Below are 27,613 nucleotides of genomic sequence, written 5' to 3' on the forward strand. Positions count from 1 at the left end.
CTAATTGCTTTGAATATAAAGCATTAAATATTAATTTACATGAATTAATTAAATTAACCAGATACTTTTCATTAATTAATGGATTAAGCATTTTCACTAAAGTCACTTTAATTACAAATAAATAAATCTTTCTATAAGATGTATTTCTCTGTAAATCTTATAAATTATAGATAGCATTTATAGATGTAATCACTATATATTTACTTAAAAAAATTAGCTAGGCCTGGTCACACGGGCCTGTAATCCCAGCTGCTGGGGAGACTGAGGCAGCAGGGTCACAAGTTCAAGGCCTGCTTTTTTATATAGTGAGATCAAGGTCAGCCTGAACAACTGGTGAACCCTGTCTCCAAAAGTTTTTTTTTTAGTTGTACTTTTATGTTTATGCATGTTTGTGTGTCTGTGTGTCCATATCATTTTGCAGTGCCCATGGAGGCCAGAAGAGAGTGTTGGATTCCCTGGAGGTGGAGTTACAGATGACTAATGAGCTACCCAGCATGGGTGCTGGAAGCCAAACTCAGGTCATCTGCAAAAGTAATTACTGCTCTTAACCACTGAGTCATCTCCACAGCCCCTCAAAAGTTTAAAACATAGGGAGATGGCTCAACTGAAGAAAATGCTTGCCTGAGTTCAATGCTCAGAACCCCTCGTGTAAAAAAGTACCAGGTGTGGTGGCACGCATTTATAATCCCAGCACTGGAGAAAGGGAGACAGTTTGTGGGCTAGCCAGACTAGACTAGTAAGCAAGCTGCAGGTCAGTAAGAAACATTGTGTTCAAAGGGGGTGGGGGTTAGGTGGGGTGGGACTGGCTCCTTGCTTTAATCGCGGTACTAGAGAGGTCAGCCTGGTCTACATAGAGAGTTCTGGGTCAACTAGGGTATGTAGTAAGACCCTGTCTCTCACAAAAACAAAACCCAGAGTGGATGGTGCCTGAAAAATCATGCCTGAGGTTCACCTATGGCTTTCACACACATGTGTACATATGCACCTTTGTGCACAAAATATATATGCGTGCACATGAATATTACCTCTCATCTAGAAAGAAAGTTTGAAATCTGGCTTGATGGAATAGAGTTTACATAGTATGCAAAAAGAAAGGAAGGAAGGAAGGAAGGAAGGAAGGAAGGAAGGAAGGAAGGAAGGAAGAAAAAGAAAGGAAGAAAAAAGAAAAAGAAAGGAAAAGAATGAAAAGAAAAACAACAACAAAATACTAGTATTTGGAAACCATACAAAATTTGAAAACCATACAAAAAGTCCCTAATATTTTCATCATGTCCCATCTGCCAGAGATTTATGTGTCACTATACTGTGTGTTATATACATTATACTGTGTGTTATATACATTATACTGTGTGTTATATATATTATACTGTGTGTGTTATATACATTATATTGTGTGTGTTATATACATTATATTGTGTGTGTTATATACATTATACTGCATGTGTTATATACATTATACTGCGTGTGTTATATACATTATACTGCGTGTGTTATATACATTATACTGCGTGTGTTATATACATTATACTGTGTATGTTATATACATTATTCTTTGTGTATGTTATATATATTATACTGTGTTATATACATTATACTGTGTGTTATATACATTATACTGTGTGTTATATACATTATACTGTGCATGTTATAAGAACATTTTCTGTTACAAACATAAATGTTGTGTCTCACAATTCAATGAACATAGAGATCAAAATCAAACTCTTTGTGTGCAATACTGGTTTTTACCTTGATCATTTCACAATTTACATACATAGCAACTTAAATATGAAACCATTCAACCTTATAGCATTACAAAATGTACTACTTACTGGCAACATTGAATCAATGTTGAATGACAACTATTATTCCAAGAGCTAAATTATCCCATCTCAACACTGACCAAAAATATGTATATTTCAAAAGGAGCAAATCTCAGAAACCATTCAAAAGTTTCTGTACTTATAGGTCAGTCCTAAGCTCATTTCTTAAGTTTATATTTTATTTGCTTGATTAAAAAAAATAAACCAATTGGGACTATTTCTGAGCTTTACTTCTTTTTAGAACAAGCCTTGATTTTTTACTTGGCGTCATATTCATTTTGCTTTCTGACTCTGTGCTTGAGCCTTCAACGCTTTTAAAACGATTTTCTGCTCCTCAGTAAGAGTGCATGCCTTATCTTGCCTCAGACACAATGAACACACATGGAGCAATTAAAACATACATGGGGCAAAGTAAACCCTGCTGGCTGCTTCTGTTTTAGACAAGCTCATCAGGAGTTTAGGTCTCACAGCAGGAAACCATCCAAGTCTGCCTGGGCATACATGGCGTGCAGATTTTGGTGCTTTCTCGGCCTTCTTGCCCGAAAGGCAAACATACCTGTTTCCAGGGATGAACCTAGGTCACCTAGTCTTGTTAGAGGCTGGATTGCAGGAAAGCCTGCAACAGTATACCAAACGCCAGACCATTCCAAGTACCTGTAAGCACCGTCCCTGAAAGAAGCAATTTCTGAACTTTTAACGACAAAGATTTGAGTTTTATTTAAGTGTGTGTTTGAGAGAGAGAGAGAGAGAGAGAGAGAGAGAGAGAGAGAGAGAGAGAGAGAATTTGTGGACTTGAGTGCAGTGCCTGGAGATACCAGAAGAGGGTCTCAGAACCCCTGGAGCTGGAGTTATAGACACTTTGAGACACTTGCTCTGGTTACGGGACCTGAACCCCAGTCTGCTTAAAGAGCAGCATTTACTTTTAACCATAAAGCCATCTCTCCAGCAGCATATTTTAATAGTTAAATCACCCCTTAAATGACAATCTCTTTTTTTTATAAGACTTAAAATATAGTCCTTATTCTAATAATACAGGGTAAGTTCGCCTATATCCTGAATGTTACTGATTATACAGAACACATCTCTTATAATTCCCAATATGAAAAGAAAATTTAGTATAAACATACTTGACAAACATATCTAACATTTTATATGTACCATAGGCTTAATTTTAAAATGTCATGTTTATCGATAATTTTTATCGATACATTATTTCCAGAGAGTAGTCCCAGAAAACAAAACCATAGGAATAGTCTAATAAAATGGTTTTTATATTTTTAAGAAGAATTTAGATTTATATAAATTATATCCTTTTATTTCCTGTTACATTTGACTACTTACAAATAAAAATTAATTTCTAGAATCTGTTTTGCAAGAAAATTCTAATCACAATCTATGAGCTCAGTTCAGGATCTGTAGCCAATAGGCTGCATGCAGTGATTCGTGCCATAGTTCTAGCACTTGGGAGGTAGAATTTATATCCATCCTCAGATACACATGGAGTCAAAGGGTAGCTTGGACTACATAAGACCTGCTTCTAACTCTAGCTTTGAGGAATCTAACACCTCCTTCCAGCCTCCAGGTGTGTACCTGCACACACACATACATAGGCCTGCATTCATAATGACACACACACAGAAATAAATAGAATCTTAAAAAAATAAAAAATACCTTCTTTAGAAGATCAAATAGCTCTTAATACCATATATATATTTTATTTCCGTGATGTGGGATGTGTTTGTGTGAGTGTGTGTGTGTTTACCTATCTATGTAAGTATGTATAGACACTAGAGTTTGACACTGGGATAGCTTTCTTAATTTCCTCTCTACATTATTATTAATATTATATAATATTACTGGTCCTTCACTGAAACTGGAACTCACTTTTTGTTTCTAAAATGAGTGGTCAGGAAACCCATGGGATCCACCTGTCTCTGCCTCATAGGCCTGAGGTTAGAAAGTATACGTTCCTAGGCCTGGGGATCCAAACTCAGGTCAGGTATGCTGGTGCACACCTTTAATCTCAGCTCTTGAGAGACAGAGACAGGCAGATCTCTGTGAGTTTGAGGCTGGCCTGATCTACAAAGAGTGTTCAGGATAGCCAGGGCAACACAAAGAAACCCTGCCTCCAAAAGCCAAGAAAAAAAAAAAAAAAAAAAAAAAAAAAAAGCCAAACTCATGCTTTTCTTGCTAGCCCATCTTCATACTGTGTTTCAATCATCTTAATCATTTTGTGAGACATGCCAGTAGATCCCAAGTACCATTTTAATAGATTTCAAAGAAATCAATGCTGCCTAAGTTTGCCTCTCAGTTTCTTTTCTTTTCTTTTTTTTTTTTTTTTTTTTTTTTCTCGAGACAGGGTTTCTCTGTGCAGCCCTGGCTGTCCTGGAACTCACTCTGTAGATCAGGCTGGCCTCGAACTCAGAAATCTGCCTGCCTCTGCCTCCCAAGTACTGGGATTAAAGGCGTGCGCCACCACTGCACAGCCTCAGTTTCTTTCTTTTTCTTTTCTTTTTTCAGGAACTTAAAGGCCAATGCCTGTATGATTCATATACAAAATTACAGATTAAAAACAAATGTATTGGCTCAGAGTATACTCTCTGATCCACATTGTAAGTTTACAGAAGACTAATCAGATTCTCTCTGGGATAGTACAGACTTGGTATAGTTCACAAATTAAAATAGAAGTCTCAAACACTCTTGCTTCTCTGGGTTCCAAATATAGTTCAGCAGAACGCCGTTCAACCTTCCCTATTATAGGGCAAACGCCTAAAGGGTTCGTCAGCATGCTGAGTTTGCTCAGGAGCTTCCGGATTAACAAAATTACACCATACTGATCCAAATGGTTCAACATCCTCCACACAGTTCAAATAAGCTTCCAAATTAAAGGAAAGCAGAGCCAAGACACACAGAGCAGGGAGAATTTAGCAAGGCTGAGGCTTGGGGCCTGTAGAGTCAGACAAACATTCATGTCTTGAGTCTCTACCGAGGTCGAAAGCAGTAGATCGCAGCTGAAAAGGAAAGATAAAAACAAAACAAAAACGCAGAATAAAGCGGCCATCTGATCGCTCCTTCCCTCCCAGGGTCAACCTGCTAAGTGGTTGACACTCAAAATGTCTCTTTTCCTTCTGGCTAGGCTCCATTCTGTCCTATAAGGTGGTCTGATTTGTCAGAATTGTGTGAAATCGTTGCCTGGGAGTCAGGCTTCTCTGGCTAGCACCAGGACCTCACCCTTTCTTGTCCCCTCTCAGGAGATTCCTGGGGAAATTCCAGTTCTTAGGCAGGGCGGTGGTGGGTGGGGTTGGGGGTGGGCATTGCTTCTAATAGCCAAAGGGAAGGGCGGAAGTGTCTCTAGAGCAGCTTCATTCCTTCAGGACTGTGAGTGACCAAGGTCCTCTTACTGTCGTCTTTCCTAAATTGTACTTCAGTTCTCTTTTGCTGACGGTATGCTCTTACCAGTTTAAACTGTTCCCACCGTAGGCTTCTGGTCTTTGTTTTTCTTCTGTGCCTGCAATGTCGTCTCTTCTTTACCTCATGCTTTGCAGGTTCCTGTCATCCCAACATACAGCCTCACCCTTCTTCCAGTAGATAATTCTTCTAAACAAAAATAACTTTTCCATTGTTTTTCTGATTTTGAGAATTCTTCCCTTTTCCTTCCCCAGGTTCCCTTTTCTCCTATAACTTCAATTGGACAGCGTTGTTTTTGTTTTTTTTTTTTTTTTTTTTTCCTCCACTGAACATCCTAGCACCTTATTTACATTTCTTTTTTTTTTTTTTTATCATTTGTCATGATGTCTTTAGCATCACAGTGTCCCACAACCTCAACTTCATTATAGAGAAAATTAACGTCTGATTCACAAGCTGTTTCATCTTTGTTGCACATCTTTTATCATCTTAAAGTTACATTTCATAATATTTAAAAGCTCATTTTTAAAAGATCTTCTGTTATTTTAATTTTATGTGCATGAATATTCATGTGCAGTAATGCATGTGAACCAAGTGTATGCAGTGCCTAGAGAGGCCAGACACGATGTTGAGTCCCTTAGAGCTGGAGTTACAGACAGCTGGGAACCACTAAGTGGGCGCTGGGACCTGAACCCCATGCTCTATAAGAGCAGGGTTGCTTTTTTAACAATGAGCTATTTCTCTGGCCTCTACAAGGTTAATTTTGATATGGTTTTTACCAGTGTGAATTTTTTGTTATCTGAATTACAAAAATGTGTGTGTGTGTCTGTGTGCACACACCATGTGTGCTCATGTGTGTGGGGAGACAGAGATAGTAACATTCTTTTTTTTTTTCCCCACTGTTTTTTCAAGACAGGTGTTCTCTGCGTATCCCTGGCTGTCCTGGCACTCATTCTATAGACCAGGCTGGCCTGGAACTCAGAGGCCTGCCTCTACCTCCTGAGTGCTGAGATTAAAGGTGTCACTATCCAATGCCCAGGATAAGGAGACATATTCTTAAGGGAGGCATTGCTTTCCTGTAGAGCAAGAATATGAGACATGTTCCTTCTCATGCGTGTATGGTGGTAGGAAAAAAACCAGTTAATCTCTGAGCAAATAAATGTCCATGTTCTTCCTGTGCATCCATCAGTTTCATGCTTCATTTTCTGTCCCTGCATTTTGTTGCTTGTTTTAAATGTATGTATGTGTGTGTGTGTGTGTGTGTGTGTATTTTATACTATGACAATTTAAAAATTCAAACACCGGATCCTTTATTTCTGCATAAACAATGTCTTCTCCTTCCTCATCTGTCTAATTTGTGTTTCTCCTCCAGTTTCAGGAACCTTTATATTTTTCATCCTTGGACAGAGAAAAGAGAAAGACAGAAACTAATAACCTGGAATTCTGCTTTCTTAAGAGTTCAGTGTGCACTTAAAATAGTGCTGTTGACATCGTCGAAAGCAGTCCGTGATGCTCTGTGGCACAAAGGTTCCCAGAAAATCTAGATGTCGATACGGCTGGGTACAGCATGCCAAACATGTCTGTGCTCACACACGAGCATCCCCTCTCATCTTTCCACAGTCCCCCTGGGAGAGAGAAAATGTGGAATAAAGATGTGTGTGTGGCTTCTCCAGTCACACGGCCTCACTGGAGTCTGACGGGCCCCCGCAGTGTATCGTAACTTTCCTCAATAACATTCTGTTTATTCTTTTGAGGATTTTATTAACATTTGGTTTTGCTTAAGTTCGCCCACATCCTTTTTCTCAGAAATGAGCATTATGGGGGTTCTAATTGCTTCTTGAACATCAAATAGCTCCTAAAAGTACACATGATGGATTGACTGTGAGTGAAGCAAACAAGGGCAGAATTCCTCCTGAATACACATGGATTTAATAATTAGCAAGAAAGCTTTTCATAATTAGAAAAAAATGGCCGGGGATAACATATAAGCTGCTTGAGAATGCACTGGACTGTCTTGGCACTATAGCCTGGCTCTGAGACTGTGACGCCACAGACGGCAATAACATAGTCTCCTCCAAGTGAACAGTGTCTACAGTTTCTGGCACATAAGCAAGCAAGGAGGTGGGGGCTTTTTTCTTTTTAAAATTTTGATTTATTTTTCATTTAAAACTCTCTCTCTCAGTGTGTGTGTGTGTGTGTGTGTGTGTGTGTGTGTGTGTGTGTGTGTTGGGGGTAGGGGAGGTAATATATGCATGAGTGCAGTTACTCACACAGGCCAGAAGAGGGCAATGGGTTTCCCCCAGAGCTGGAGTCCTGAGAAGTAATGAGCCTCCCAATAGGAGGCTGGGGACAGAGCTTTCATCCACAAGAGCAGCAGACACTTTTTGTGGGTTTGCTTTTTGGTTTTTGTTGCTGTTTTGTTGTTGTTGTTTTGAGACAAGGGTAGACAAGGTCTACCCTTGGCTGCCTGGAACTTGCTCTGTATACTAGGCTGGCCTCAAATTCACAAAAATCTCCGTGCCTCTGCCTCCCAAGCTCTGGGATTACCACCACCCAGCACACCCAGCAAGCAGTAGCAGCAGTAGCAGCAGAAACTGTTAACCACTGAGCCATCTTTCCAGCCCAGATTTCTCTCTTCTCCTCTCCTTCTCCCTCTCTCTCTCTCTCCCTCTTCTCCTCTCCTCTCCTCTCCCTCCCCCCTCCCTCTTCCTCCCTAACCCTCTCTCTCTCTCTCTTTATGTTTTGCCTGCATGTATGTAAATGTACACATACATGCAGTGCCCTTGGAGGCCAGAAGAGGATGTCTGATCCTTTCTCTGGAACTGGAGTTACAGATTGTTGTTAGTCTCACTTGGGGTTTAGGGAATGACTCAGATCCTCTGGAATGTCATTCAGTTAACTATTGAACCATCTCTTTAGCCCCAGGAAAATTTTGCCTTTGGTTTTGTTTTGTCTTTCTTTCTTTCTTTCTTTCTTTCTTTCTTTCTTTCTTTCTTTCTTTATTGAGACAGAGTTTCACTATGCAGCTATGGCTTCCCAGGAACTTCCTCTGTAGACAGTGCTGACCTCACACTCACAGAGATCTGCCTGCCTCTGCCTTCCCTGTTAGGAGCCATGCTGCGTTTGCTGAAGTAGCTATACGCTCGCCATTAGAAGATGGCGCTGGCTTCCTGTTCCTGGTTCTTCTTGGCCTTGGTGTCTGCAGCTGTGCGCACGCGTAGGTGTGAATTTTCCCGCTCATAGTACTATCAGTGGATATGTAAATGAGACCCCAGTCTGTAAGCCAATGAGGACAGATCATGTCTCTTTGATAGTATATAAGTCAGTACATTCTGGGGCTTGGGGTCCTTCCTTTGTTCTCCATCTTGCATCCTTCTAACTAAAAGAGCTGTAACAATAAAAGACGCTGTCAGAAGAATCTTGAATGTGGCGTGCTCCTTATCGGCGAGGTAGCGTGTCGCACTTCCCAGTGCTGGGGTTCAAGACAAGCTACGACAACACCAAGCTTCCCAGAGGGTTTTGTGGTTTTTTTTTTTTTTTTTTTTAAATCTCATTTTCAAAACTATTTTGTTTTCTTGTTTTGCACTGAGTGTAGCCCAAGCTGTCCTCAAACCTGCTGTGTAGCCAAGGATGGACTTCAGCTTCTGGTCCTCAGTGTCCACACATCATGTAGTAGGATTGGGAGGTGGTGTCACAGGTCTCTGTGGTGCTGGGAATCAAATCTAGGGTTTCCAACTTTTAGCATTTATCAACTACATTCCCAACTTCATTCCCAAATGCAGAGCTTATTTCTATAAAAAAATTCTGTTCACACTAGCTTTTAAAAGTTTCTATAAGGAGACAATATACAAAGAAATAAAAAAAGGGGGGGGAACTATTCAGGGACTAAAGGACAGAAAGACAGGAGAAATGCCTCTATTTCTCAAGCACTTGGGAGCTAAATCCTGAAGAGAGCATCTTGTTTGGTGGATGCTGGTACAGAGGCACAGGAGCAGCCTCTGTAAAGACACAGGTGTAGGCAGCTCAGACACATTGAGGAACTGCAATCAACACAGTGCCACAGTGCTGTAGAGGAACGGGGTGCACTGAGGGGCCCTGCACAGTCAGAGCCGGGGACTGATCCAAGACTTTATCCTGAATGACATCACAGCCACTCAGCACTCCCTTTATACAAATATATTGTAAATAACCGCTAACTGCACCCAGTCCCCTGCAGGCCCGAGAGACTTTTGACAGATGTACACAGCTGTGAAATCACTACCATTCTGTCTCCAGGATTTTAACATTACCTCACATCTTGCTTATGGCCTTCCAAGTCTCCTCTTGCACACATCCACTACACTGTGTGCGTCTTTTCTAAATACGATACTAAATGCAACCATGCTCCATGCATTTTTGCATCTGCTTTCTTTGCTCAGCTTGCTGTCTTTGAGGTTTTCTCAGGTTGAAACACTCACTCCATTTTACTGCTGACCTTCTTTAGATTGTATGACAGTCTGTTTACTTCGGCACCTGTTGGCTGGTCCTGGCTTTGATAACATGCTATGAACATTTGTGTACAGACCTTTGTCAACACTCACTACAACATGTGCTGTAGCTAATAAGTCTAGAGAGACCCCACGCCCACCCCTAAGCCAAAGTAGCTGTGTGTGGTACTGGGAGCAAGGAAGGAAGAACTGGCCTCTAGACTGGATAATATAGTTCCCTGTCTCCAAAGAGTGTAGCCGGTGCAAGGAGCAGGCTTGTGACCCAACAATGGTGTTCAGAGCAATTCATATGAGGTCAGAATTTGTTTTTTCCACTTGGGTTGCTGAACTGCAGTCAGAGAAACCTGAAGGTGGATGCACACCTGTCTACCCTAGATGGATGGAGGAAGGGTTTTGTTATTGCTTACTTGCATAAGAGAATCAGTACCACTAGGGACGGGGGGGGGGGGGGGGGGCAGAGGGAGGGAGAGAGAGGGGGGAGGAGAGAGAGAAGGAGAGTGAGAGGGAAAGAGAGAAAAAAAACTTGTCTCCACCAGATATTAGAGGAAAGCCTGGCAGCAGCACCCTCACTGAGACAGAACTGGGAATCTGAAGAAGCCAATGAATAAGAGACTGATGACACAGGAGGAAGGACATGGTGGAAACAGTTGAATTCCCAAGTCATATTCTCAAGGCCCCGGTTTCCACAGGGCCAGCCCTTTCTTGTATCTGAGGTGAGACAAGGTGCTAGCGTGAGGTGGTGACAGAATGATCAGAGGCCCTCTGTGTGTGAGGACAGAGAAGACAAAATGGTTTCCCTTACATCTTCCCTCCTGCCCATGCTTCGTTTGACTTGACAGATGTCAATGGACACGTGCCTGTTACTGTGCCCTGCAATAAATCTGAGGAGAGGGAGATGAAGCAGTCAGTCTGCCTTTCAGAACCTCATACATTAGTGGAGGGAAAGCTCATGCAGCCGGGGTGAGGGCTGCGGAGGCTGAGACTTAGAGGAGAAGGTGAGAAGCAGCCCAGAGCAATGTAGGAGTCGTAACACCTTCAGTGTTCTACAAGGCATGTTGACAGGGGGAGAGAATCTGGAGATGCTTGGGTTTGATTACTTAGCGTCAGCTGCTCACAGAACCTAGAAAGACCTTTAAACTCACCACTTTGTTATACAGGACATGACAGTGGATGTAGATTAAGAAATATATACAAAGGTGTATAGAGCAGAGGTGAAGAGCTGCCGTGCTGTCTCTAGGCTGCCATCTTTAAAGGCCCCATGTGTTCCAAGGAGACTTCATTGCATGGCCATGGTTGTGAATACACAGGATAGGGAAACCCAGCAAGGCCTGCACATCCACATGCTCTTTGCTCTACACAACAGCCCTTCCTTCTGGTCTCTTTAGGGATGAGGAGTGTCTGATAACCTATTGCAGACAAGGTAGGTCAGATAACTCAGTTATGATAAACTGAAGGCAGCAAAGTGGGGGAAGATTAGAGTTGCTGTAGCCCTCCATGGGGAAGAAATTCCAGCTTCTAAAATCTCTCCCAAGAAGGGAGCTTACAAGGGGGAATTATGAGCAATACCAAGACTGTCTATGATGGCACTCAGGGAAGATGGCCAGCTCTTGAAAGCCGACTCCAGTGCTGTCTGGGTAGAAGGCAAATCACTTAAATGTAAACTGATTCTAAGCATCTGCTGACTTCCCCAAGATGCTTCTACATATTCTCTCTGAGGACCAGAGAGGTCCAGGAAGGGCTGCACTGTCTTACCACTTTCCCAGAGCCTTCTAGACTCTCAGTGTAGAGCCTGCTTTGTTATTTCTCACGGTTCTCATGGTCATTCTTGTTGTTTGTAATACAGATTTATAATCAAGGTGGCATAATGACCACATCATATGGAGAAGGGGGCCTTCTTGGAGGCTACTAAGTGGAAATTATTAGATGACTGACTTGGGAAGTTATTTTTGAACCTCAGTTTCCTTATGTGCAAATAAAGATGAGAAGAGAATAGGGTATCCCTTCCAAGTATGTTAGAAAAATAAAGTGAGATAGAAAGCAAAGTTTTGATTTTTTTATTTGTTGTTGGAGATGGAATCTCAATTAGCCCAGGCTGGCTTCAGTTTCTCCATAGTCATGGATGGCTTTGTCCTTCTGATCCTCTTGCCTCTACCTCCTAAACGCTGGGATTACAGGCAGATACCAGCACACCCAGTTTATGTGCTGTTAGGGATTGAACCCAGGTCTTTGTGTATGCTAGGAAAGGACTCTACTGTCTGGTCTCATTCCCAGCCTAAGAATTAAAGTGCTTTTAAGGAGCTGTATAACTGATATCTATTGCACTTTGCACCCTAAAACTGCATTTGTGTCTGTAGGTGGGCACGGGAGGCAGATAATATTTACAGAACCAGACGCTGTGATCTATTGAGCTGTCTACAGTGAATGCCGGCTGTGAGCCTTCAAGTACCTAGAAAGCAAGAATCTTCTCTGGGCCATTTGAATACAGTTTCAAATACAGGAAGGAGACTCCAAAGCCACAAAGCTTGATGTAGGGCGGTGCTGGAGTCTGTGGAGCAAGGTTAATGTCACTAAGACAAAGGGAAGACATCAAGTGACAAAGGCCGAGGAAAGGTGGAGAGGAAGGCGGAAGTGGTGATATGGAAGCAAAGGAGCAAAGCAGAAGAGAGTGGGAAAGCAAGGCAAAGGCTGCTGAGTCTCCTATGTCACACGCAGCATTCGCCTCATTTCCTTAACTGCAAGAACCTGGGAGAAGAAGGGAGGAGCTGCTCTTTCCAACATCACCTGCAATTCATGCCCGGATATCATTATCTCATTATTAGCCATGTTGTTCGCAAGAAGTGAGTCTACGAAATTTTCACAGGTTCACCACTATAGATAAGGACATTTTCTAGAATGCTGTACCTCACTCAAATCTACCGGAAGTAGGATAGCTAAGGGAGCGACTTTTAAACTCAAGCCTGAAGGCTAAACAAGGTGTATTCCTGTAAAGAATGAACAGAGAATAATAACAGTCCAGGCTGAGGAAAGAGCTCAGCTGTAGATTTCGTCAAGGCAGCTACTTCTTAGTAGATGCAGGCCATGTTCAGTACTGACAACACTGGTCTCTCATGTCCCCAGCGACACTGATAGCTGCTAAGTGCCTTGTCTATGATCAAGGCTGAAACTCTTGCCAACAGTTGGTCAGAGTTGCCCATGAGACCTGGCCTAACCCATCCCTGCTATGAGAACCGAGTGTGGGTCGTGATTGAGTGAAGGAGCTAGCATAGTTGCCACTCTCTTCAAAGTATTTTGGCAAATGGATCAGATGACAAAGCCAAGCTCTGGTTTAACTGTGCTGACCTTAGATCAGCTGTCTCCCAGACACAAGTCAGGTCTGACTTGAGACAGAAAAGTAGTTTGAGCTGAAGAAGACAGACAATAGAAGAAAGCGTGGGACTTTATCCCCTATTCCTAGTCTGGGATTCTTTGTTGAGAACTGCCTGGCCACACACGTCAGCAGAACTCAAGCACTGCTGTCCCTCAACTTGACAGCAGGGCTGCACTTCATCTCTCCTCAGGGCTCACATCTGGGAATCCCCACTGGAGATCTTTGTGCTGCCCGCTTTCTGTCTCAACATCTGCTTTGGAGGGCAGATATGGTTGTAGTAAAGTCTCTAACAAGTGGGAACGGCCCAGAGACAGCACTTCAAAGTGCAGGCTGTGTCCTTCCTCCTGTGTGCTGGAGTCTACAGACTTCAGCTCTGTCTTCTCTGGAAGCTGGGACCAGTTTCCTCCCATATACAAAAGCCATGGCTCTTCAAAGGGATGTGGAAATCTGCATTAACTGACAACCATCTGAGGAGAGGTGGCCGGTCTTGAAGGCAGGCCAAGCATCTGTGCAATGTTCTTTGCCTCCTCCAGGGAAACTGAATGAGCCACTGACAGCTCCCTCCTTGGTCCTGGGGCTAAGTTAGAGAGGCATGAGAAGACAAAGACAGTGCCATAAATAAGCCCAGAAGAAAAAGCTGGGCAGTGGTGTCCCACACCTTTAATCCCAGCACTTGGGAGGCAGAGGCATGCGGATTTCTGAGTTCGAGGCCAGCCTGGTCTACAGAGTGAGTTTCAGGACAGCCAGGGCTACACAGAGAAACCGTATCTCGAAAAAACAAAAATATAAATAAATAAATATGAGAGAGAGAGAGAGAGAGAGAGAGAGAGAGAGAGAGAGAGAGTCTGTATCTGTGATTCTTAAAAAAGAAAAAGAAAAGAAAAGAAAGTCCAGAAGAAAAGTGGATTTTCTGGATTTCTAAGCCATCTTGTCTTCCTCCCTAGCCTTGCTGAAGTCTGAGTAGTTTTGGAATGATGTCTAGTGAGAGAGAACAGAGTAACCTTGCTTTTCACTTAAACCTTTCAAATGTGTGCAGGAGCCAGCAATTTGCCTCTTGTGCTCTCTTTTCTTTAATTAGATTTATTTCATACACATGACTGTGTTGCCTGCCTTTATCTGTGTGTATCCCTTACGTTTCAGGCGCCATTGACAGCCTTAATAAAGCACTGCACCTCTTGGGCCTGGAGTTGCAGATGGTTGTGAATGGCCTGTAGGTTCTCAGACCCAACCTGAGTCTTTGGCAAGAACAAGTACTCTTAACCACTGAGCCATCTCTCCAGCCCCTTGCTCTTTTATCTTTATACAAAGGAAAACGTCTCTGGAAGGACATTTGTTTGAAAGGCCTAGTTGTGCTTGAAGAATGGCTTGAATTCCTACTAACTCATTATTAAATATCAAGCTGTAAATTAAGGATTTTCATACCTGCACTTGTAAATGGAAGGTATCTCTGATAAATTATCAGAGATGTGGACTTTGGAGTAATGTTTTAATTGCAAATAACTTTCAGATGTACTAGAAAAATCATTCTAGAAGATTCTGTGGGAAAGAACATGACTAATCTTTATCTCTGTCACCAGTCTCAACACTGTTTGCCCCTTCATCCCCTGCATTCTCCAGTGATGCAGTTAGTCTAGCAGGAGCTGTCTGTCTATCACTGAGACTGGGAAAACCCTTCCTATCCTTGGCTAATAAACCTGTGGCTCCTGCTGCTCCCCAAGCTTCTGGAAGGCTGGGATCAACTTTCTTCTCTATTGAACCTAGTATTCACTTTAATATATGTTTTCCAAGAAAATGAAATTTTCATGGTAAATTATTTAATAATAGCCTGAAATTCTGAGAAATCTGTTGTGACACACTCATGTAGCCAGACTGAAGAAAGCCCTTTTATTTTCAGAAATAACAACAACAACCATTCTCAGTGTGAAGTACTGCTTGTGAGCAAAGCATGGCTTTGGCTTGATTTCCTTCTTAGCTCATTGAGGTTCCTAAACAAATTGATTTAAATTATATCCTCCCGACAATTCTCACCAATGTACCTCAGTTTTACGTGATTTGTGCTTTTCATTTTGTGGGTGTCATAAATATATAATAATTTATCTCTTTTATGATTGAATGTATCAAATGTCTCAATTCCACAGAGAAGTTAGGTACTCTTGATCATTGCCAGAAACGAATATGTGGCATCTCATTGAGAATATGTACCATTCATAGACAATTAGGAATACGTTTCCCCTTTCATCTCACAGCCCGGTTTACATATATATCAAGGCCTGTATGAAGAGACCAGAGGGCCATTCACTGCCAGTGGCCTTGTGGGACACACCCATCTAAAGAGAGAAGACAGAGACTAGGGTTTTATAAAATAATGTGCGTAATGTTTAATACTAATTTTCTTAGCAGCCCTGTATCAAACTTTCGGTAACTTATATCAAAATGAATTGGATTATAAATCATAATTTTTTAGCATTTTATTAACAACAACAACAAAAAACCCCTAAGTGCCACTTTATAAAGTTGGAGATATATTGTTGGCAAGAGAGTGAAACATACATGAAATTGTATTATTGCAGTCCTGTAGAAGACAGGTAAAGGATACTGTGAGCGTGCCCACATTGACCTTATGACAGCCAGGAAGGGATGAAGATGTGAAGATGTGCATCCTTTTGAAAAGTGAGTGTATGTGTGCACATGTGCACATGCTGGAAGGTACAAAGGTATATGTGTACAGGCATGCATGTTTAGAGGCATGTGTGAGAGTGGCGTGTGTGTGTGTGTGTGTGCGTGCGTGTTTGTGTGTGTTGTGTGTATGGTATGTGTGTTTGTGCATTTGGTGTGTGTATAGGTGTGTGTGTGTGTAGGCATGTGTGTGTGTGTGTGTATGTGTGTGTGTGTGTATGTGTGTGGTCAACTTTCTCAATTAAGATTTGAAAGCTTCAGATTTCAGGCTGTCCTGATGGTTCCGGTGAGATGGCTACTCAGATGAAGGTGCCTGCTGCTACCCCCGCTGACCAGTCTGCTCCCCGCATCTGCCATGGTAGAAGCAGAGAACTGACCCCCACAAGCCATCCTCTAACTTCTATACTTGTGTGCGTGTGCACACACATAAATAAAAGTAATAAAAATTATTAAAAAGTATACATTTTGCTCCTAAGTGAGAATCTTAGGTTAAAAAATGAGTATCCAGGTTGCCTGATAAATAAAAAATAAAGTTTTATCAGAAATTATTTGAAAAATCTGGTGTATTTACAGCTTGTTCAATACAGCTCAAAGGCAGAGTTTGAAAAATGTTAATTGAAGTATTTTCCTAGTGTGCAGAGCTCGTTCTTTAAGGGGTAATTCGGTTGAGACAGATCTCATTGTCTTGCTTTAGTAGTTCTTGAATCATTATTTGTTTTTCCCTGGAGTTCTTTTGTTTCCAAATCTTTCACAAACCAATTGGGGTCAATTATCTTCCATAGTAATTAATTCGGATAGTTTGCATGCAGCTGTTTCTCCTTAATCCTGAACATTTTTCAGAGTCCCTTCTGCCTCCTAACGAAAGCTCTCTACTTCCGTAAACTCTGTAGGGTTCTTGACAGAATTTTGCCAGGTATAAAGAATTCTTGTGTCCCGAGTGTTTAAGAGCAGCTGCTCCCTCCCCTGCAAAGAGGCAGGAAGCTGGTCTTCTACCTCACTGTGCTCTTATAAACATTATACAATTCTAGTGAACATTATGGTTTACACAGATGTGGGAAGTAGGACCCAAATGCCAATAAATGAAAGGTGTGTGTGTGTGTGTGTGGTGTGTGCTTTCACATGTGTGTGAAGGTGTGTGCCTGTAAATGTACATGTAAAGGCTGGAAGTCAATTCTGAATAGCCTTCTCTATCACGCTCCACCTCATTTTTTGAGACCAGTTCTCTAACTGAACTTGGAGCTTGCAGTTTTGACTGCACTGGCTGGCCAGTGAGCCCCCAGGAATTCATGTGTCTCTACTTTTCTCCGAAACTAGGGTTATTGTAGATGTATGTTCCTATACCTGGTTTAAGAGCAGCCTGGGCTATGAGAGGCCCGTTCTGAACAAAACAAACAAACAAACAAACCCCCCCCAAAACAAAACCCCAACCCCCCCCCAAAACAACAACAACAAACAGGAGCAAAAAAATGTCTCAGATTACACAATTATACTTCTAGGGGATCCGAGGCCTTCTTATGACCCCTCAGGCAACAGGCACACAAGTGGTGCACAGACATATATATGCAGGCCAAACACCCTTACACATAAAATAAAAATAAAATAAAAACTAAAGAAAGTGGAAAATTTTGCTTCAGAGGATATATGAAATGTCAAGACAGGCCACAGACTGAGATCAAATAGTTACAAATTATGTATCATCTAAAGGTCTAGTACTTAGAATAGGAAAATTAACATAAAGGCAAATATCCCAATGTGAGCAGGTGCAGAACTCCTCAGCACCACACTGACAATGAAACAGTGTTGCGCTCATTAGGATACCGTCATTTTTCTTAAAAGACTGTAACAGTCTTTTATTGTATGTATTATATGTATTGACAGGGATGTGAAGCAGGAGGAATCATTTGCAGTAAACACTGGTAAAAGAGAGGAAAAAGTAGATAAATAGTTGCAATTGGAGGTGTGTGCACCTTTCTCTTGGAAATGGACAGGCTGGGCAGTCAGAGTCAGTCAGAAAGTCGTAAATGACACAATGTAAAACAAATGCTCCTCCACCCTGCACTGAAAGATGCCCATAGTTTTCAAATGTATCTGGATTACTCATTACTATAAACCACATGTTTGACCATAAAAAAACTTAATAGATCTTAAAAGACTGGAATAATACAGAGTGCCTGGGTCCCATATCCCATAGCCTAACGTTGTTCTAATAGTTTTACTCTAATAGGATTAATATAAAGAAAATTAATTCTCTGGAAGACTCTTCAAATTTTTGAAATTAAGCAACTGTGCTGACCTAGGGCCAAAAATTACCTATAGTCTTGGATTTATAACATTCCTCTTTTTCTTAAACCTAAACATACTCTTGGACCTACCTGAGAACATTGTTTTCTGAGAAACAAAGTCTTTAACTTTTAACCTTATTACAGATTAAACTCTTTGGCAACATTAAATAGAAGGGGCCATTTCCTGGCAACCTTTAGAGATATAACTTGACAGACAGACAGACAGACAGACACACACACACACACACACACACATCTCCATTGTAAATAAATGTAATTGTAACTCTCCCTTGAGAAAGAAGCCCATACTTGTCTTATCAGATCTTACCCCACTTCCTCTCAGCTCCCCGCAACACTCCCTCTTTACTGTCCCCTCTTCAGCCCTCCCCCCCCCCATCTCTGAACCTCTCTTTGTGTTTTTAATAGAGCCAACTCTGCTTCATATTTGGCTTACCCTAAAACCCATTTCTTCACAGAAACCATGAATCTCAGTTTTGCCTGGGTAGAAGTCTCTGAAAGAACTTGGAGCTGGCAATGTAGTACAGAGTTGTGTCCCTGTTACAAGTGACAGTCTGACAGAGTCTCCTCTAGCATCTGAGAAGCAGCAGCACACTGTGTGGCTCTGAAGACTGCCCGGGGCATAGCAGGCGCCATCCTGCGTAAGAGGCCTATGGTCTGAGACTGAGTTACTCTGAGGACCTGGAAATGATGAACAATCACAAGTCAGGGAGCACGGGGACATTTGCCCACAGTGTCTGGGTGGCAGGCAGCGGCAAGAAGCAGTCGTGGAAAGGGGGAGGGCTATCTGCAGACCACGGAGAGGTTTAGGCAGCAGGGGCCTCAGGCTGTGAACAGTGGGAGACCAGTGACCCTGACCTCTTTGATGAAGAACAGTCCCATAAACTGTGAATTACAGTGGGAAATGAGAGCTCTAGGGTCATAGGCAGGGTGACTCCATTTTCACATCTGCTTCCCTTCTATAAAGCCATTTACTGTGGGGCTGGAGTGTTGCAGGATCACAGGATCACACTGTAAACCCTGAGATTGTATTATTTACTGAAACAAAACAAAACTGTTTTTAGTTGTAGTGTGGCTCAGCCTTAGCACACATCTTTAAAAGGAGCTTTCTGCTTGAATATTGTAAACAGGATTGAATGAAGTTAGCCACAGGTCAAGAGCTGGAACAAGCAGCCAGTTGACAGGAAGTGAACATAGGATTATTAAGAAAAAAACCATAGAGAGTAAGTGGAAGTCAGGAGGATTGATGGAGAGGTGCACAGGAAGTAGAAGGGAGGGACATTCAGTTTGAAGGAAGTTTTCTGAGGCATGAAGAGGGGACTGACTGCTTGTGGGACATTGGCTGAGGAGGAAGGTCAGATGGGTGCTTTCTCTGCAAAGGTGTTAGAGGAAAGGGAGACAAGTTTGTTAGTTTGGTTTGGGAAAGAAGCTGAAAAAGGAAATGAAAAATGGAAGAAATCCTGTGCTCTTAACCACTGGGTCATCTCTCCAGCCCTGGCTTTCTCTCTCTCTCTCTCTCTCTCTCTCTCTCTCTCTCTCTCTCTCTCTCTCTCTCTCTCTGTGTGTATGTGTGTGTAATGAGCTTCATTAGAAAAGATAGCTTAAATTAAGAGTAAGAGAAAAAGATGAGGGAACTTCCAGAGAGAAGAGCGTTTAGAGATATCCCCAAGCAAAGCAGATACCCATCGTGGAGTTTTTGAGATAGCCTATGTGATGGGGAGAAGAGAGAAAACAGGTAGAGGAAGGACCATAATTTAAGGCTGTCATACCACAGCACAAAACAGCTTCTTAACCCTTTGTCCCAGACAGAGAAGCAGGAAGATAAGGTGTAGCTTGATTTCTTCAGGTTGTGAGATCATCCAAGCGCCCGGTGCCTTAAAAGGTATGCTAGCTAGTTTTATGTCAACTTGACACAAGATAGTCATTTAGGAAGAGGGAGTCTTGATTGTGACCTAACAAAAAACAAAATCACACACACACACACACACACACACACACACACACACACACACACACACACACACGGTGAAAGCTTCCCAAAAGGGCATCAGAAGTCAGGTTAATGACCGTGCTTAGAACAAGAGCCTCAAAGTAGGAAACAGGTGATTCCTCAATATGGTCATTTCCATTTCCTGTTTCTAGGCCTAGGTTTTTTCTAGTGGGTTCACAGTAAAAGCTCATTAAGGTGAACATGTTTTCTATGTGTTTTCCCAATTAAAAGTAAAATTACATAAAAAAGAATACAAGCTGGGCATGGTGGTACACACCCTGAAGTTAGCTGTCCCAACCTGTAAAGTCTGACTTCATTTCCCCTTCCTCAACCATGGCAGATTCTCTTCACTCTCATCTCTCCCACAGGAGTCCCTGTCAGTAGAAGAGGCAAGTCTGAATTCACAGCGGATGCAGAGACAATGAAAGCCTGGGCAAAACACGTGATTCTTACAAGTAATGAGACTAATTTGAGTTTCATGGAGACTTTCTGGGCATTTAGTGAGCTTAGCCTGGAGGTCTAGGGTTCTTGAAAACTCAACAGTCATTCAAACTGCCCAGAGCTAGTGGCTTTTGTTTTCCTTTGTCCAGAGAATTTGAAGAATGAAAGTTACAGACCATAGAGTATGCATTTTAGAGAAGAATTTCTAATAGATTACTAGGTGTGTGTGTGTGTGTGTGTGTGTGTGTGCGTGCGCGCGTGTAAAGAAGGAAGGAGGGCAAAAGGAGGGACACATACACAGAGAGAGACAGAGAGAGAGAGAGAGAGAGAGAGAGAGAGAGAGAGAGAGAGAGAAGACAGAGGTCTTGTATAGCAAGAGAAGTTCATTGAGCTTTCAGGCTTGTTCTCTCTCTCTCTCTCTCTCTCTCTCTCACACACACACACACACACACACACACACACACACACAGAGCAGAAAGAAGGGTGAAGTGAGAGCTGGCCAGTCCAGTTGGTCTGATCAGATGTCCATGAGCCTGCTTGTGGCTTCGTCACATCCTTGTTTATGGCTCCTAGACTAGGCCAAGAGGTAACAAGAAGGTAGGAACTGGAACACTCTTTGGCGATTCCTGACCTCCAGGAAGGACATTTCGAAAGCTGATCTTTCAGGTCTGTAATAGTTGATTTTTGTTGTTGCTACTGCTGCAATAAAATACTCTGGCAGACAGTAACCTGAGGAAGGAAACACTCTGACAGGTGACAGTAACCTGAGGAAGGAAACGCTCTGACAGGTGACAGTAACCTGAGGAAGGAAACACTCTGATAGACAGTAACCTGAGGAAGGAAACACTCTGACAGACAGTAACCTGAGGAAGCAAACACTCTGACAGACAGTAACCTGAGGAAGCAAACACTCTGACAGATGACAGTAACCTAAGGAAGGAAACACTCTGACAGATGACAGTAACCTAAGGAAGCAAACACTCTGACAGGTGACAGTAACCTAAGGAAGGAAACACTCTGACAGATGACAGTAACCTAAGGAAGCAAACACTCTGACAGGTGACAGTAACCTGAGGAAGAAAACACTCTGACAGACAGTAACCTGAGGAAGGAAACACTCTGACAAATGACAGTAACCTAAGGAAGCAAACACTCTGACAGGTGACAGTAACCTGAGGAAGGAAACACTCTAACAGACAGTAACCTGAGGAAGAAAACACTCTGACAGACAGTAACCTGAGGAAGGAAACACTCTGACAGATGACAGTAACCTGAGGAAGGAAACACTCTGACAGATGACAGTAACCTGAGGAAGGAAACACTCTGACAGATGACAGTAACCTAAGGAAGCAAACACTCTGACAGGTGACAGTAACCTGAGGAAGGAAACACTCTGACAGATGACAGTAACCTGAGGAAGGAAACACTCTGACAAATGACAGTAACCTGAGGAAGCAAACACTCTGACAGGTAACAGTAACCTAAGGAAGCAAACACTCTGACAGACAGTAACCTGAGGAAGAAAACACTCTGACAGATGACAGTACCCTAAGGAAGCAAATACTCTGACAGGTGACAGTAACCTGAGGAAGGAAACACTCTGACAGACAGTAACCTGAGGAAGGAAACACTCTGACAGATGACAGTAACCTGAGGAAGGAAACACTCTGACAGATGACAGTAACCTAAGGAAGCAAACACTCTGATAGGTGACAGTAACCTGAGGAAGGAAACACTCTGACAGACAGTAACCTGAGGAAGGAAACACTCTGACAGGTGACAGTAACCTGAGGAAGGAAACACTCTGACAGACAGTAACCTGAGGAAGGAAACACTCTGACAAATGACAGTAACCTGAGGAAGGAAACACTCTGACAGGTGACAGTAACCTAAGGAAGCAAACACTCTGACAGACAGTAACCTGAGGAAGGAAACACTCTGACAGACAGTAACCTGAGGAAGAAAACACTCTGATAGACAGTAACCTGAGGAAGGAAACACTCTAACAGATGACAGTAACCTGAGGAAGCAAACACTCTGACAGGTGACAGTAACCTAAGGAAGGAAACACTCTGACAGACAGTAACCTGAGGAAGCAAACACTCTGACAGATGACAGTAACCTGAGGAAGAAAACACTCTGACAGATGACAGTAACCTAAGGAAGCAAACACTCTGACAGGTGACAGTAACCTGAGGAAGGAAACACTCTGACAGACAGTAACCTGAGGAAGGAAACACTCTGACAGATGACAGTAACCTGAGGAAGGAAACACTCTGACAGATGACAGTAACCTGAGGAAGGAAACACTCTGACAGATGACAGTAACCTGAGGAAGCAAACACTCTGACAGGTGACAGTAACCTGAGGAAGGAAACACTCTGACAGACAGTAACCTGAAGAAGGAGACACTCTGACAGATGACAGTAACCTGAGGAAGGAAACACTCTGACAGATGACAGTAACCTAAGGAAGCAAACACTCTGACAGGTGACAGTAACCTGAGGAAGGAAACACTCTGACAGATGACAGTAACCTGAGGAAGGAAACACTCTGACAAATGACAGTAACCTGAGGAAGCAAACACTCTGACAGGTAACAGTAACCTAAGGAAGCAAACACTCTGACAGACAGTAACCTGAGGAAGAAAACACTCTGACAGATGACAGTAACCTAAGGAAGCAAATACTCTGACAGGTGACAGTAACCTGAGGAAGGAAACACTCTGACAGACAGTAACCTGAGGAAGGAAACACTCTGACAGATGACAGTAACCTGAGGAAGGAAACACTCTGACAGATGACAGTAACCTAAGGAAGCAAACACTCTGATAGGTGACAGTAACCTGAGGAAGGAAACACTCTGACAGACAGTAACCTGAGGAAGGAAACACTCTGACAGGTGACAGTAACCTGAGGAAGGAAACACTCTGACAGACAGTAACCTGAGGAAGGAAACACTCTGACAAATGACAGTAACCTGAGGAAGGAAACACTCTGACAGGTGACAGTAACCTAAGGAAGCAAACACTCTGACAGACAGTAACCTGAGGAAGGAAACACTCTGACAGACAGTAACCTGAGGAAGAAAACACTCTGATAGACAGTAACCTGAGGAAGGAAACACTCTAACAGATGACAGTAACCTGAGGAAGCAAACACTCTGACAGGTGACAGTAACCTAAGGAAGGAAACACTCTGACAGACAGTAACCTGAGGAAGCAAACACTCTGACAGATGACAGTAACCTGAGGAAGAAAACACTCTGACAGATGACAGTAACCTAAGGAAGCAAACACTCTGACAGGTGACAGTAACCTAAGGAAGCAAACACTCTGACAGGTGACAGTAACCTGAGGAAGGAAACACTCTGACAAATGACAGTAACCTGAGGAAGCAAACACTCTGACAGATGACAGTAACCTAAGGAAGCAAACACTCTGACAGACAGTAACCTGAGGAAGGAAACACTCTGACAGGTGACAGTAACCTAAGGAAGCAAACACTCTGACAGACAGTAACCTGAGGAAGAAAACACTCTGACAGATGACAGTAACCTGAGGAAGGAAACACTCTGACAGACAGTAACCTGAGGAAGGAAACACTCTGACAGATGACAGTAACCTGAGGAAGGAAACACTCTGACAGATGACAGTAACCTGAGGAAGGAAACACTCTGACAGATGACAGTAACCTGAGGAAGCAAACACTCTGACAGGTGACAGTAACCTGAGGAAGGAAACACTCTGACAGACAGTAACCTGAAGAAGGAGACACTCTGACAGATGACAGTAACCTGAGGAAGGAAACACTCTGACAGATGACAGTAACCTGAGGAAGGAAACACTCTGACAGGTGACAGTAACCTGAGGAAGCAAACACTCTGACAGATGACAGTAACCTGAGGAAGGAAACACTCTGACAGACAGTAACCTGAAGAAGGAGACACTCTGACAGATGACAGTAACCTGAGGAAGGAGACACTCTGACAGATAGTAACCTGAGGAAGAAAGGCTTTATTTAGTTCCAGAGGTTAGATGTCCATAATGGTAGAGAAGCCATGTTGGCAGAAGAAGGAAGCTAAGAAGTCACATCTAAGGACACACAGGAGGCAGAGAAAGCAAGAACAGGAAGTAGGTTGAAGCTGTAAACCTTTAAAGCCCACTGGAGTGGCCTACTTCCTTCAAAAAGCTCTACCTCCAAAAGGTTCCCTAACTCCTCCAAACAGTGGTAGTAACTGGGAGATCAAGTGTGACTCAAACCATGACTGTGTCCCTTTCCTACCAGACTGGTTTCTAGCTCCTGGTTTCCTCACCTGGTATCTTACTTCTTGGCCTTGAGCTGTGAGCATTAGTCAGCTGCTATCTGACTTGGCTATGTCAAGGCTTAAACCAGCCAATGGTGTTACAAGGTTGAACAAAATCTTGCCATATCCTTTATTATAGTAATGCCACGGGTGGAGCTTTCTAATTAATTTAATGTTTGAGTTGACTTAAGTTGAGTTGATTCCAAGCCAAATGACACTGCAGATGCTACCCTAGAAACCAATGTCAAGCAGAGCTGCGATAGGACATAAGGAAACTATTTCAAATAACAAATTTTCCCCTTCTGACCCACCTACTGACTTGCTTTGAGTGAGTCCTGACAGCCCTGGAGAGCAGAATAAACCATGAAGAGAATGATGCCTGGGGCCTGGCTTCAGAATTATTTCTAAACAAGGGAGGAGTCACATCTTTCACCCTCCCACACTCCCAACAAGATGGAAACACATGGGAATGTCTCATGTTTAGGACTTTTTCTCCAAGCAAATTCTTTCTAAAGAGTACCCAGGAATGAAGGGAGGAATTCTATAGGGACAGTAATGACTGAGCTGCTGGCTTCCCAGCAGGCAATTTACAGCAGGATTCTCTCTGCCTTTGCTGAGCCTAGTCAATAAGTGGATCAAACCCTTGTCCTGTACCAGTGCCCACCCCTTTGCTTTTCCTCAGGCTAGCTGCCTGTGAGGTTGCTAGAGCCAGCTGCACAGGTATTTAAATTGGATTCAGTCTGGTTGTACAGCTCTTTCTGATTTCTCCCAAATCTGAATAAATCTTCCCCACCAAAGAGAAGCAGTTTCTCTCAACTTAGTCTTTCCCCATGCACACTCTCCTCCAGAGTTCAGTCTTTCTTGACTCAGTCAAAGGTGCCGAGTGGTCAGAACCCTGTCTGATCACGATCTCACTTTCTCCATCTCACTTCTCTTCTTTAGCAGCTTTCCAGTTTGATAAGCATCCTGGCTCTGGATCTCGACTGTTTCTGCACAGTCTGGACACTTAGCTCCTTGGCTTCCAAGGTCCGACTGTAACCTCTCTGGCAAGTTTGCCTGATGCCTGAATGCCTACCCGTGGGCATCAGTGCTTGAAAGAGAAACAGTCCCAGGGCAAGCAACACAGGAGGTGTTGGAACTGTTTCCACTTTGAGATTCTTTCAGACTGTCTTGCAGAACCTGACAGAGCCCCTTTCAAAGCCCCTACACAAAGTGAGTGTCTCTGCACTCGACAGAATGACAGCCTATTAAAACCGATTGTCTCTATTTGGCTACACGTTTCCTTATGTCTGAATATACAAGCATGCTAGGGCAATAGCATCCAGTGTTTGGTTTCCTGAGCACACAAAATTCTGCTTTGAAAAGCCTCAACCTGAAGGAGGCTGAAACCAAATACCTCAACCTGCAATTTACTTCAGAGTTAAGAGTGTCTCTTCTTTTCATCTGTCTGACAGGATATTGGAGGAAGCAAATCAAAGGGCTGTAATGGCTCCCATTTCCAGGTAATTGTCTTTGCATGGCTGTCCTGACACACACTGTGCCCAAAGCACAGCCATCAGTGCTAGTGTCTCCATCTCAGTGCAATCCCCGTGTCTTAAGAAGACGACACCCAGAGACACATCTGTACCTTCAGTGTGACTCTCACCATTGCCCTTCACTGTCACAGAGCAGGTTGAGGCTGGCTGGGTTTCAGGTGGGGCTTCCAGGGATGGGTGGCTCGACTCCTGCCTGGCTTTGCTCTGCTGATGCTCTGTGTTGTTGGCTCTGCAACATGGCTGCTCCCTCCATGAAGGATCATCCCCTTTCTCCATCTATCTCAGTAGGACTGTTCTGCCCCAGGGAAGGGTTCAGACCTTCAGCCTTCTCTTTTCTGGTGCTATTTTGCCCACCTGTCTGTGAGATGTGCTCAGTGGCCTGTTGCCTTTATAATGATTTAAGTGTTTAACCATTTTGGAAAGGTTTGTACTCAAATCACACCTGCAAGTGTGATTCTGAAATCCGAGCAAGCAGCATGCACCAGAGCACAACTATTAAATATCGAAACCAGAGGAAAGTTTTCTAGAGGAGAAGCAAAGAGGTAAAAGTAAAAACTGTTGAAAAAAAAGAAGGAGAATTCACAAGAGGCACTAAGAACCCTGTAGACAGTAATTATTTCATCATATCTGTTACACAGCATAAAAATTCTGTGGAGACTAGAATATAGAAGTTTCTTCTTCTCCACTGGGTGGGGCTCAACAATCATACATGGCCCTATCCTTCTGTTTTAGATTCTTTTGTATTCAATAACAGATAATTCTTGATGGCACAAAAAGATTCAAAATTAAGATGTAGTTTCAAATTGTGTGGTTTTTCCTGTGGATCTCTCATGGCCTGTAGAAATTCTTAGGGGTTCTGTGGAACAAATGCAAAACACACTTTATCTGGTTGTGTGGGTCTTTTTATTTTCTTTTGAAACACATTTTTTTTTTAACTGAGAGTTAATCAAAATTAAAAATCTAGATGTGGTAGAGAAGACTTAATTCCACCCAGCACTCTGGAGGTAGAGGCAGGAGGTCAGTCTGGACTATGTAATGAGTTCACAAGCAGCATGGACACATGAGACTCTGTCTCAAGAAAATTGCTTAATTAAATAATTGAATTTAAGTTAATCAAAATTTAAAAGTACTCTACAAGATTTCTTTGGTGTGCTTTTATTTTTATTTTTGACTGGTCTTTAATTGGTTTATAGGTGAGGATGACCTTGAACTCCCAATTCTCCTGCCTCCATCTTCCATATGCTGGGATTGCAGGCATGGGCCCCAGCTCCAAAAAACACTTAAAAA

This window comes from Arvicanthis niloticus, chromosome 2 (assembly GCF_011762505.2).
Source record: "Arvicanthis niloticus isolate mArvNil1 chromosome 2, mArvNil1.pat.X, whole genome shotgun sequence".
Lineage (NCBI taxonomy): Eukaryota > Metazoa > Chordata > Mammalia > Rodentia > Muridae > Arvicanthis > Arvicanthis niloticus.